Source organism: Lolium perenne, chromosome 1 (genome assembly GCF_019359855.2).
Source record: "Lolium perenne isolate Kyuss_39 chromosome 1, Kyuss_2.0, whole genome shotgun sequence".
Lineage (NCBI taxonomy): Eukaryota > Viridiplantae > Streptophyta > Magnoliopsida > Poales > Poaceae > Lolium > Lolium perenne.
This window is the reverse complement of record NC_067244.2, coordinates 267,166,282-267,176,548: the sequence shown is the minus strand read 5'-3', so window position 1 is coordinate 267,176,548 and position 10,267 is coordinate 267,166,282.

The window sequence follows — 10,267 nt, the reverse complement described above, 5'->3', positions numbered from 1 at the left end:
GCTTTGCCTTATCTATATGGTGTTTATGTACTTTGCACTATGGATATGTAACCACTATGGACTATATGACTTCTTTGAACATTTGATTCATTTGATGGACTATGTGACTTGTATGGACATTTGATGAACTATGTAACTTCTATGGACATTTGATGATCTATTTTGTTGTTATTTATGTGGTTATGATGATATGGTGACACCGGCTACGATGATATGGAGATATATGATGATATTTGTGAGTTTTGACTGTTATATGCATGCATGGATTAAAAAGAAATAATCAAAAAAAAAAAAAAAAACTGGGTGTGCCCTTTGCCGTGTGCATGCACACGGCAAAGAGCACACGTGGCAGCAGCCTATGCATCCGGGGCGACCATTTGGTCAGGCCAAACGGCCATTGCCGTGCTCCCTATTTTGGTGGCACACGGCAAAGAGGGAGGCCTTTGCCGTGTTCCCTCGTCGGTGGCACACGGCAAAGAAAGGGAAAGGGGTGGGCCGTGCCGTTTCTTCGCCGTGCTTGTCTCGCGGTGTGGCACACGGCAAAGAAAAGATTTTGCCGTGTTCCTTGATGGCAGGCACACGGCAAAGATCATCTGACGTGGCGCCGTCCGTTAAGTCGAGATTCCGTCAACTGCATTTTTGCCGTGTTCTTGGGTGGAAGGCACACGGCAAAGCCTTTGCCGTGTTCCGCGCAGAAAGGCACACGGCAAAGGTCCTTTGCCGAGCTGTTTTTCGCCGTGTGGACTTTGCCGTGTTCCGCCACACGGCAAGGGCTTTGCCGTGTTCCGAAGGGCCTTTGCCGTGTATTTTGCCAACACGGCAAAGCCATGTTTTTCCGTAGTGCAATACTCTACCCCTACCTAGTGGATTGGGGATGGGGTTTGTGGGGATTGGGTGACAGCAGTGATTCACCAATACTCTAGAGTATTATCCCCACTAATCCCCACTAAAACACTAGTAGCAAACAAGGCCTTAGCTAGAACCTGATTGATTGCAAGTTTATCGCGGCGGACGATCTTGTGATCCAACTATGCTAACTGTTGCCGTGATCTTGTTATTACATGCTGTATGTTGTTCTGCCGTTTTCCCTGTTTTTTTCCACCAAGAATTACTTCAAATGTATATACAATATCGGTACACAATCAGCATTGTTAGAAAGTGTTTTTCAATATGAATCCAACAGTACCACCCAATTACGTACAATGTAGTTAAGATTTTATTGTCTTCCCTGCCAAAGTTCGTCTGCTCTTGTTTGCAGTAAATTGCTCGAGAATGGAGGCCAATTAGAGTTCAGCGCGCCCTTTCATTGAGGCCGACCTTGTTGTACGCATGCAAAAACAAAATTTTCTTGCAAATTTATGTAATGTGTTGTATACTAGTTTTTATGTCCGAAGAAACATAGCATATTCTTATTCTCTTGGAGCGTGCATGATAAAAACTTGTCCTCTCACCTTGTATGCCAGCATTGCATCAGCTGGTACAGCTCTGAACCAAGTAGAATATCTTCCCCATAAAATAAGACACAGAAACCAGTTATGCTGCTGAGCAAAAAATGCACATGTATGTTCCAAGAGGTGGTACCCTGCCCAAATTGGTGCACGGTCACTTTTAAATTGACCGCGAACATGTCATTTCAAAGAAACACTATGGTATGTTTGGTTGCTTGTGAAGAGGTTTCCCACACGCGTGAGGAAGAGTTCAGCCCGTTTGCTTGGCTTGCTCGCACCGTTTTCACGCACCCCTTGAGATTTAAAGGAGTCTAAATGTTGACATGCAAGACACGTTCAATTCGGGCGTTGTCACATGTGCAGGTCCTCTGCATGCATTGGGAAGCGCGGGAGATGGGACGTGCAACGTTAAATTCCTAGTTCACTCCCCTCGCCGCCCAAAACCCCTCTCTCACCTCCTCTGTACCTTCACCATGGCCGACATTCCTCCAACCCCACCCCGACCTCCGTGGCAGAAGCCCTTCGCTGTCCGGGCTCAATCCGCGCAAGAATGCTGGGCAGCGAACCACATCTAAATGTTGGGGACGGCCAACGACTTCGACTTGGCAAGGCTCTGAGAGCTCCGTAGCTGGTGAGATGGAGGTCCTGTGTGCCAATGGCTAAACCGACGGCAGTCTCATCGGAGGTCGGGACCTCTAGTGCGATCGCGTGGAAGGCGTCAGTTTTCGTCGGCGCAACCCTTGCCGTCCTCGAGGAGATTTTTCACCGGCGGCGCCACCCCATTCTGTGCCGCATCTGATTCTGTCGACGACTCCCAAAGCTTCAGCGGACCAACCTAGGTCATCATCAGCTGCAATGGTGCCCGATTTGTCCACTGTAAGTCGTTCATCTTCTATATTTGATGCGATGTTAGGGTTTTCTAGGGAGGATACATGCGGATAATTTTTGCCTCTGCTCCGTTCATACGACCATTAAATTGCTTCTTTCGACCTATACATAGTAGATTCATTGTACATTCGCACAGTTTTGGTTGATTGAAGTTTGATGCCACTTTTTCCAATTTGGGATCACACATCCTGCACATGTACGTTAAATCAATGCGTGGCCCAATTGGGAAAAGTGTAGACAACCCAGCTAGACCATGTCCATTGCATTGCAGAGATAGATCGCAGCAATGCTGATGCCGCCATGGACATGATCTAAAGCTTTCATAGGCTCATCGTTCCACTGGCGTTTCAGGAATGCTTGAGGGTGTGGATCAAGATCCCTCTGCCGCACTGCGTTGCCATCTCAGTGTGTCGGTGGTGCGATGAGTGGGTGCAGGTCTCTTATCGAGGCGGGCAGGTGGTGCTAGCGAGGAACTGGTGGGAGGTCGTCTTGAAGTACGACCTGGGGCATGGCGACGCGGTGGAGTTCAAGATTAATGCTTTCAGCCTGAAGATGAACATCTTCAAGCGCAATAGCTCCAGCGGCAAGACCTACATCTGCCCTAACCACGACTAGTCTAACGGCCTACCAGTGTTAATTTGTGTGTCTGTCTATGTAAGAATGTAGTCTTAGTTTGCGTGATATAACGATGAACATGTCTAGCTACTAATGCAGTGGATTTTGATCTGGGGTTTAACCCTAGTTGGTCCAAAGGCTTTGGAAGCCTGTGAAAGGTTTTGATCAGGGGTGTTCGTCTGAACCCCTGATGTCTACTCACGCTTCTTTTCCTGTAGACAGTGTTGGGCCTCCAATGTCGTTGTCAAACTGAACTCACACACGCTCTCGCTCTCTCAGATCACGATCGAACACGAAGATCACAAGGGAGTTTTTGTGCTGCGTCAGTCTTGCAGCTTTTCTATCTTCCTTAACCACTTAAAAGGGAATTACAACTGAAAGCGAAAAACCAGCTCAAGAGCGAGGCTAACGGACGTGCCATCCCACGTCCTCCCGGTCTGAGCGGTAGCACCGTCACAGGCGTGATGATCATGCCATCCCACGATCCACTTGTGACGGCTAGCATCTAACAGAAAGAAACTAACCAACTAATAGGACCAAATCGCAAACAGGCTCACGATCCAGTCCCTATCTTATTTCCTATGGGATACAAGTTAACTGACAGAGTTCAGACTATCGTTGACAACAGCGAGAACAGCTTCAGTTAACTGAAGATGCAAAGTGACAGAGGACATATGTGGAGGATTAATCCAACACTTCACCCCCTTAATCCTGCACCTTGATGACACCAAGCGTGCGTCGCAGCTCAAAGAACCGCGCGAATCCCAGTGCCTTGGTCAAAATGTCGGCCAGCTGCTCCTCTGTGCGCACATGATCGACGTCCACCTTCCCTTCCTCAACATGTGACCTGATGAGATGAAATCTGGTGTCAATGTGCTTACTCCGATCATGATGCACGGGGTTCTTGCACAGAGCGATTGCAGCTTTGTTGTCCACCAGAAGCTTGAATTTGGCAGGTGTGCATCCGATCAAGTCTCCAATGAGTCGACCAAGCCACACCCCCTGACATGACGCATCTGATGCCGCCATGTATTCTGCTTCACAGGATGATTTAGCTACCGCCTTCTGCTTCTGTGAGCTCCAAGACACAATGTTGCCTCCAAGGAAGAAGATGATTCCTGATGTGCTCTTGCGGTCATTTACATCACCAGCGTGATCACTGTCGCTGTAACCCAAAAGCACTGGCACTCCTTCTCCCTTTCTGAAACTGCAACCCAGAGACAGTGTTCCTTGCACATACCTCAATATCTGTTTGACTGTAGCCCAGTGAGTTGCTGTAGGGTTCTCCATGAACCTGCTCGCTACTCCCACTGACAGAGCAATGTCCGGCCTGGTATTTACCAGGTATCTGAGGCTGCCAATAACACTCCTATACAGTGTCTTGTCTGCTGCACCGCTGCCATCTTCCTTCTTTAGCTGCAGACGACATTCCATTGGGGTTTTGCTGCTGTTGCAATTGCTCAGCCCAGCAACCTCAAGGATTTTTTCGGCGTAGCTCTTTTGGCACAGAGTAATCTGCCCATTTTCTTGCGTGACTTCAATTCCAAGATAATAGGAGAGAAGTCCTAGGTCACTCATCTTGAACAGTTGCTGCATCTGCTTCTTGAATGCTGCAATGTCCTTCACGTCAGTGCCGGTGATGATTAAGTCATCGACATACACCCCCACAAGCAGGTAAGAATTGCTGTCCCCTCGCCGATACACTGCGTGTTCCATTGGACAGCGAGTGAATCCGAGAGAAACCAGAGAGGTATCCAGTTTTGAATACCAAACTCGTGGTGCCTGACGCAGCCCGTACAATGCCTTCTTCAGCTTCAGTACTGCACTTTCCTTGCCGGCGATGACATATCCCGGCGGCTGGCTCACGTACACCTCTTCACCGAGCACGCCATTGAGGAACGCACTTTTCACGTCCATGTGGTGTACTTCCCAGCCGGAGTGAGCTGCGAGAGCGAGCAGGAGACGCACGGTCTCCATCCTGGCCACCGGCGCGTAGACCTCCTCGAAGTCCACCCCCTGCCGCTGAGCATAGCCCTTTGCGACGAGGCGTGCCTTGTGCTTCACTATGACGCCGGCGGGGTCGCGTTTGACCTTGTACACCCAGCTACGTCAAGTTCGTCCACGACTCCGATCAGGACCACGTCTTCACCTCCTAGCCTCAACAACAACGAGGCCGAGTCATCGTCAGCTTCTGAGACACCGGCTGGCATCCGCTGGGCCACGCCGCTCGCCGACGACGACACCCTCGACGACGACGGCGCGCCCATACGGTACCGTCGCCTCTCGTGCATCTATGGTGACACGGAGGACAAGGCTGTCATGGAAGCGAGTCAGCAGTGTCTGCTCACTGCGGAGGAGCCTCGTACAGTTGATGAGGCCATCGGCGACGAGGCATGGCGAAACGCCATGGATGAGGAGATGGCGTCCATCAAGGAGAACGCCACGTGGGAGCTGTCGACACTCCCGCACAACCACAAGGCAATTGGCCTCAAGTGGTGTACCGAGCACCGGTGTCGTTGGACGCACGACAGATGCACGTACAGCTCCAGCGCCTGAGTCCAGCTCCAGAGTGCCATCTTCCAGATTGTATGTGACGGTGAACGAGGCATGTGGCTCAGCAGCCACGCTCGCCTCCTCCCATGACCAAGGCCTAGATTCTTCAAAGACGATGTCACGGGATGCCTGCAGTTTATCAGCTGACGGATCATATACACGATAGCACTTTGAGCTCTCCTCATAGCCAATGAATACCATCATGGTTGAGCGATCAGTCAGTTTGTTGATGCCGGGGCCGATCCTCTTGACATGCGCCACACAGCCAAACACACGCATATGATGCACGCTCGGCTTCTTGCCATGCCACTGTTCGTACGGCGTGACGCCGTCGAGGGCACGCGTTGGAGAACGGTTCAGTATGTAGACCGCGGTGCGCACTGCTTCACCCCAAAACCGCGACGGCACGTGCATACTCTTCAACAGACAGCGCGCCATCTCCACAACAGTTTGATTCCGTCTTTCGACGACGCCATTCTGCTGAGGGGAGTAGGGGGCTGTTGTGAAGTGCCTGATGCCGCTCGTGTCGCATAGCTGACGGAAGTCACCAGAATTGAACTCCCCTCCACGGTCCGACCGAAACGCGCGGAGCCGACAGTCGCCGACGGCTTCTGCTGCAGCTTTGATCTTGCAGAAGGTTCGGTATGCGTCGCTCTTGGCTTTGATGACTTCCAGCCACATGTAGCGGCTGAAATCATCGACGACGAGCAAGAAGTAGTTGTTCCCGCCCGGCGTCGTTGGAGTGATGGGGCCGCAGAGGTCGGTGTGGACGAGCTCGAGCCCTCGCTGTGCTCGGTATGGGGATGCAGCGGGGAACGGCGAGCGATGTTGCTTGCCGAGCGCGCACCCCTCGCAATATTCTTCGACACGCTTGACCTCTGGCATGCCACGCACCATGTCCCGCCTGGACAGAGTGTGCAAGGCACGGAAGTGCAAGTGGCCGAACCTGGCATGCCATCTCCATGACATGTCTTCAGTCTTGGACAGGAGACACACCGGGGCGTCGTGTGTGAGGACGCCGGTGTACAGGCGGTTGCCGGTGCGCTTCACTCGCGCCAGCAGTTTGCGCATTGGATCGTGAATCGTCATGATGCCATCCGTGATCCCGATCTTGTACCCTCCCTCGTCAAGCTGTCCCACGGAGATGATGTTACTCCTGAGACTGGGAATGTAGTACACATCGGCGAGCACGCGCTGGTCACCGGACTGTCCGCGGAAGACGACGGAGCCTTTGCCGCAGATGCTGACGACCGATCCGTCCCCGAACCTCACGATGCCGTGCACCGTTTCATCCAGGGACGAGAATACGAACTTCTGCCCTGTCATATGGCTGCTCGCGCCTGTGTCGAAATACCACAAGCCATCAGTCCTAGATGCAGGAATTACCTTTTCTTCATTCAGGTATACTGCCTGCGGCGCCACGGCCACCGTCTCGGTGACCACGGCCATCATCATCACAGGCGCCTGATGCTCCTCAGCCTGAACCAGATTGGCCTGCTGCTCGCGATCCCGCTTGGCTTTGCGGCATTCTTTCGCCCAGTGGCCGGCTTTTCCGCAGTAGCGGCAATTTCCTTTGCGCCGCTCGCCGTTACCGGCGGCAGTGCCACCGCCGCCACCTCCGCCGTTGCCGGAGGAGCCGGTGTCATGAGGCTTGGACTTGTGCGCGGGCTTGCCGCTGCCGGGCGTGCTCTGGCATTGTCGAGCCGCCCACTCCTCCTCCGTGAGCAGGAGCTTCCCGACGCCATCGCCGACGTCGTCGAGATCGTAGCTCTCCTCGGCCGTGATCAGACGGCCGGTCACCTCCTCGATCGTGAGTGTCCGCAGATCGACGGTCTGCTCGATGGCCATCACCATCGGGCGGTACTTTTTCGGCACCACCCGCAGGTATTTGAGCACCGCACGGTACTCCTCAACCGGATCGCCAAGGAGCTCGAGGTCGTTGATGATGGCGGTGAGTCGGATCGAAAAATCCTCGATCGACTCGTTGGGCTTGAACCGGAGTTCTTCCCACTCGCGCCGCCTGGTCTGCGCCTTCGCCTCGCGGACGCGCTCGCAGCCCAAACGCATGGTTTTGATGGTTTCCCATGCGGTCTTGGCGCAATCCTTCACGGCGAGGGTCCGCACCAGCTCCGGTGGCACTGCCCTGAGCAGCGCGGCCAGGGCCGCTCGATCATCGCCGTCCTCGTCTGCGCCATACTCGATGACGTCCCAGAGGTGCGCGGCTTGCAGTTGCACGCGCATCACCATCGCCCACTCTGCATAGTTGGAGCGGGTCAGAGTGGGGTACTGCGCGTTGCCGGAGCTTTCGCGCACCACGCGCTCGCGCACGACGACCTCGCGTCCGCGCACCAAGCTGCGTCCTCGCCGGCGAGTGGGCGACACGGAGGGACGGCGTTTATCCGCCGGCGGCGTGGAGCCGCTCCCCTCGACGTGTGCCGCTTTGGCCTTCTCCGACGGTGTCTTCGACATCCGGCTCTGATACCAAATGTCGTTGTCAAACTGAACTCACACACGCTCTCGCTCTCTCAGATCACGATCGAACACGAAGATCACAAGGGAGTTTTTGTGCTGCGTCAGTCTTGCAGCTTTTCTATCTTCCTTAACCACTTAAAAGGGAATTACAACTGAAAGCGAAAAACCAGCTCAAGAGCGAGGCTAACGGACGTGCCATCCCACGTCCTCCCGGTCTGAGCGGTAGCACCGTCACAGGCGTGATGATCATGCCATCCCACGATCCACTTGTGACGGCTAGCATCTAACAGAAAGAAACTAACCAACTAATAGGACCAAATCGCAAACAGGCTCACGATCCAGTCCCTATCTTATTTCCTACGGGATACAAGTTAACTGACAGAGTTCAGACTATCGTTGACAACAGCGAGAACAGCTTCAGTTAACTGAAGATGCAAAGTGACAGAGGACATATGTGGAGGATTAATCCAACATCCAAGAGCAGAGGTTTGTAGAACAGCATCAAGTTTTTCCTTAAGTGGATCACCCAAGGTTTATCGAACTCAGGGAGGAAGAGGTCAAAGATATCCCTCTCAAGCAACCCTGCAACCACAATACAAGAAGTCTCTTGTGTCCCCAACACACCCAATACACTTGTCAGATGTATAGGTGCACTAGTTCGGCGAAGAGATAGTGAAATACAGGTGGTATGAATATATATGAGCAGTAGTACCGGCGCCAGAAAATACTTGATGCTACAACTGGCGTGTGGTTGATGGTGGTAATATTGCAGGAAGTACAGATGCAGTAGAACAGTAAACAAGCGATGATTGCAGTATTTGGGAACAAGGCCTAGGGATTATACTTTCACTAGTGGACACTCTCAACATTGATCACATAATAAAACCACTCTACACTCTCTTGTTGGATGATGAACACCACTAATTGTGTAGGGCTACAAGAACCCTCAATGCCAGAGTTAACAAGCTCCACAACATTCGATATTCATGTTTAAATAACCTTAGGGTGCATGATAGATCAACACAACTATACCAAGTACTAACATAGCATGCACACTGTCACCTTCATACTATGAAAGGAGGAATAGATCACATCAATACCATCATAGTAATAGTTAACTTCATAATCTACAAGAGATCATAATCATAAACTACGCCAAATACTACATGATGCACACACTGTCACCATTACATCATGAAGGAGGAATAGAGTACTTTAATAACATCACTAGAGTAGCACATAGAATAGTGATACAAAGCACATTCCAATCATAAAGGAATATAAATAAGCACTTCACTATGCTATTCATAACAGTGAGTAAGTATTCTGTGAAATATAGCCTAAGAGACCCACACGGTGCACACACTGTCACCTTTACACACGTGGGACAAGGAGTCTCCGGAGATCACATAAGTAAAATCCACTTGAATAGCATAACGACATCTAGATTACAAGCATCATCATATGGATCTCAATCATGTAAGGCAGCTCATGAGATCATTGTATTGAAGTACATAGGGAGAGAGATTAACCACATAGCTACCGGTACAGCCCTTAGCCTCGATGGAGAAATACTCCCTCCTCATGGGAGACAACAGCGGTGATGAAGATGGCGGAGCACTACTAGGAAAAGGCTTATAGCCGCACTCCTTACTGCCGGCAAATACGAGCTGAAGATGCCGGCGGTAATACCTTCCAGGGGGGCCTAACAGTACCGCCGGCGAAATAGGTAGGACGGCGCCGGCGGTGGCTCCATTACCGCCGGCCAAATGGAAACGGAGGCGCCGGGGGTGCAATGGGCCGCGGGGTCCCATTTGGGCCTAGCCTTACCGCCGGCGAATTGGGCCCAAAGCGCCAGGGATACTGGGCTGTACCGCCGGCGAACGTGCGCAGTAGATGCCGGCGGTATCGCCGAGCCAGGGTGGGCCACCCGGCCTTAACTTACCGCCGGCGTCTTCGGCCAGCAGATGCCGGCGGTAACGGGCCCTACCGCTGGCAATTTCGTTTGTAGGCGCCGGCGGTAACCTGGGCATGTCCATTTAGGATGACCAGCCACCTACCACCACCCACACACACTCATATGTGATGGCAAATCAACCCAAGCACTAGTTAGCTCATTCCCCCACCCATTTTAGCTATTTCAACCAATAAAATATGATGTATTTAAGCAAATTATGCACCACCTAGCCCCTCTAGCATGATTTGCATAATCTAGATCTAGATCTATCTCCTCCCACCACCTTTTCCACTAGATCTAGCTAGATCTCTCCATTTCTTAGATCTCTAGATCT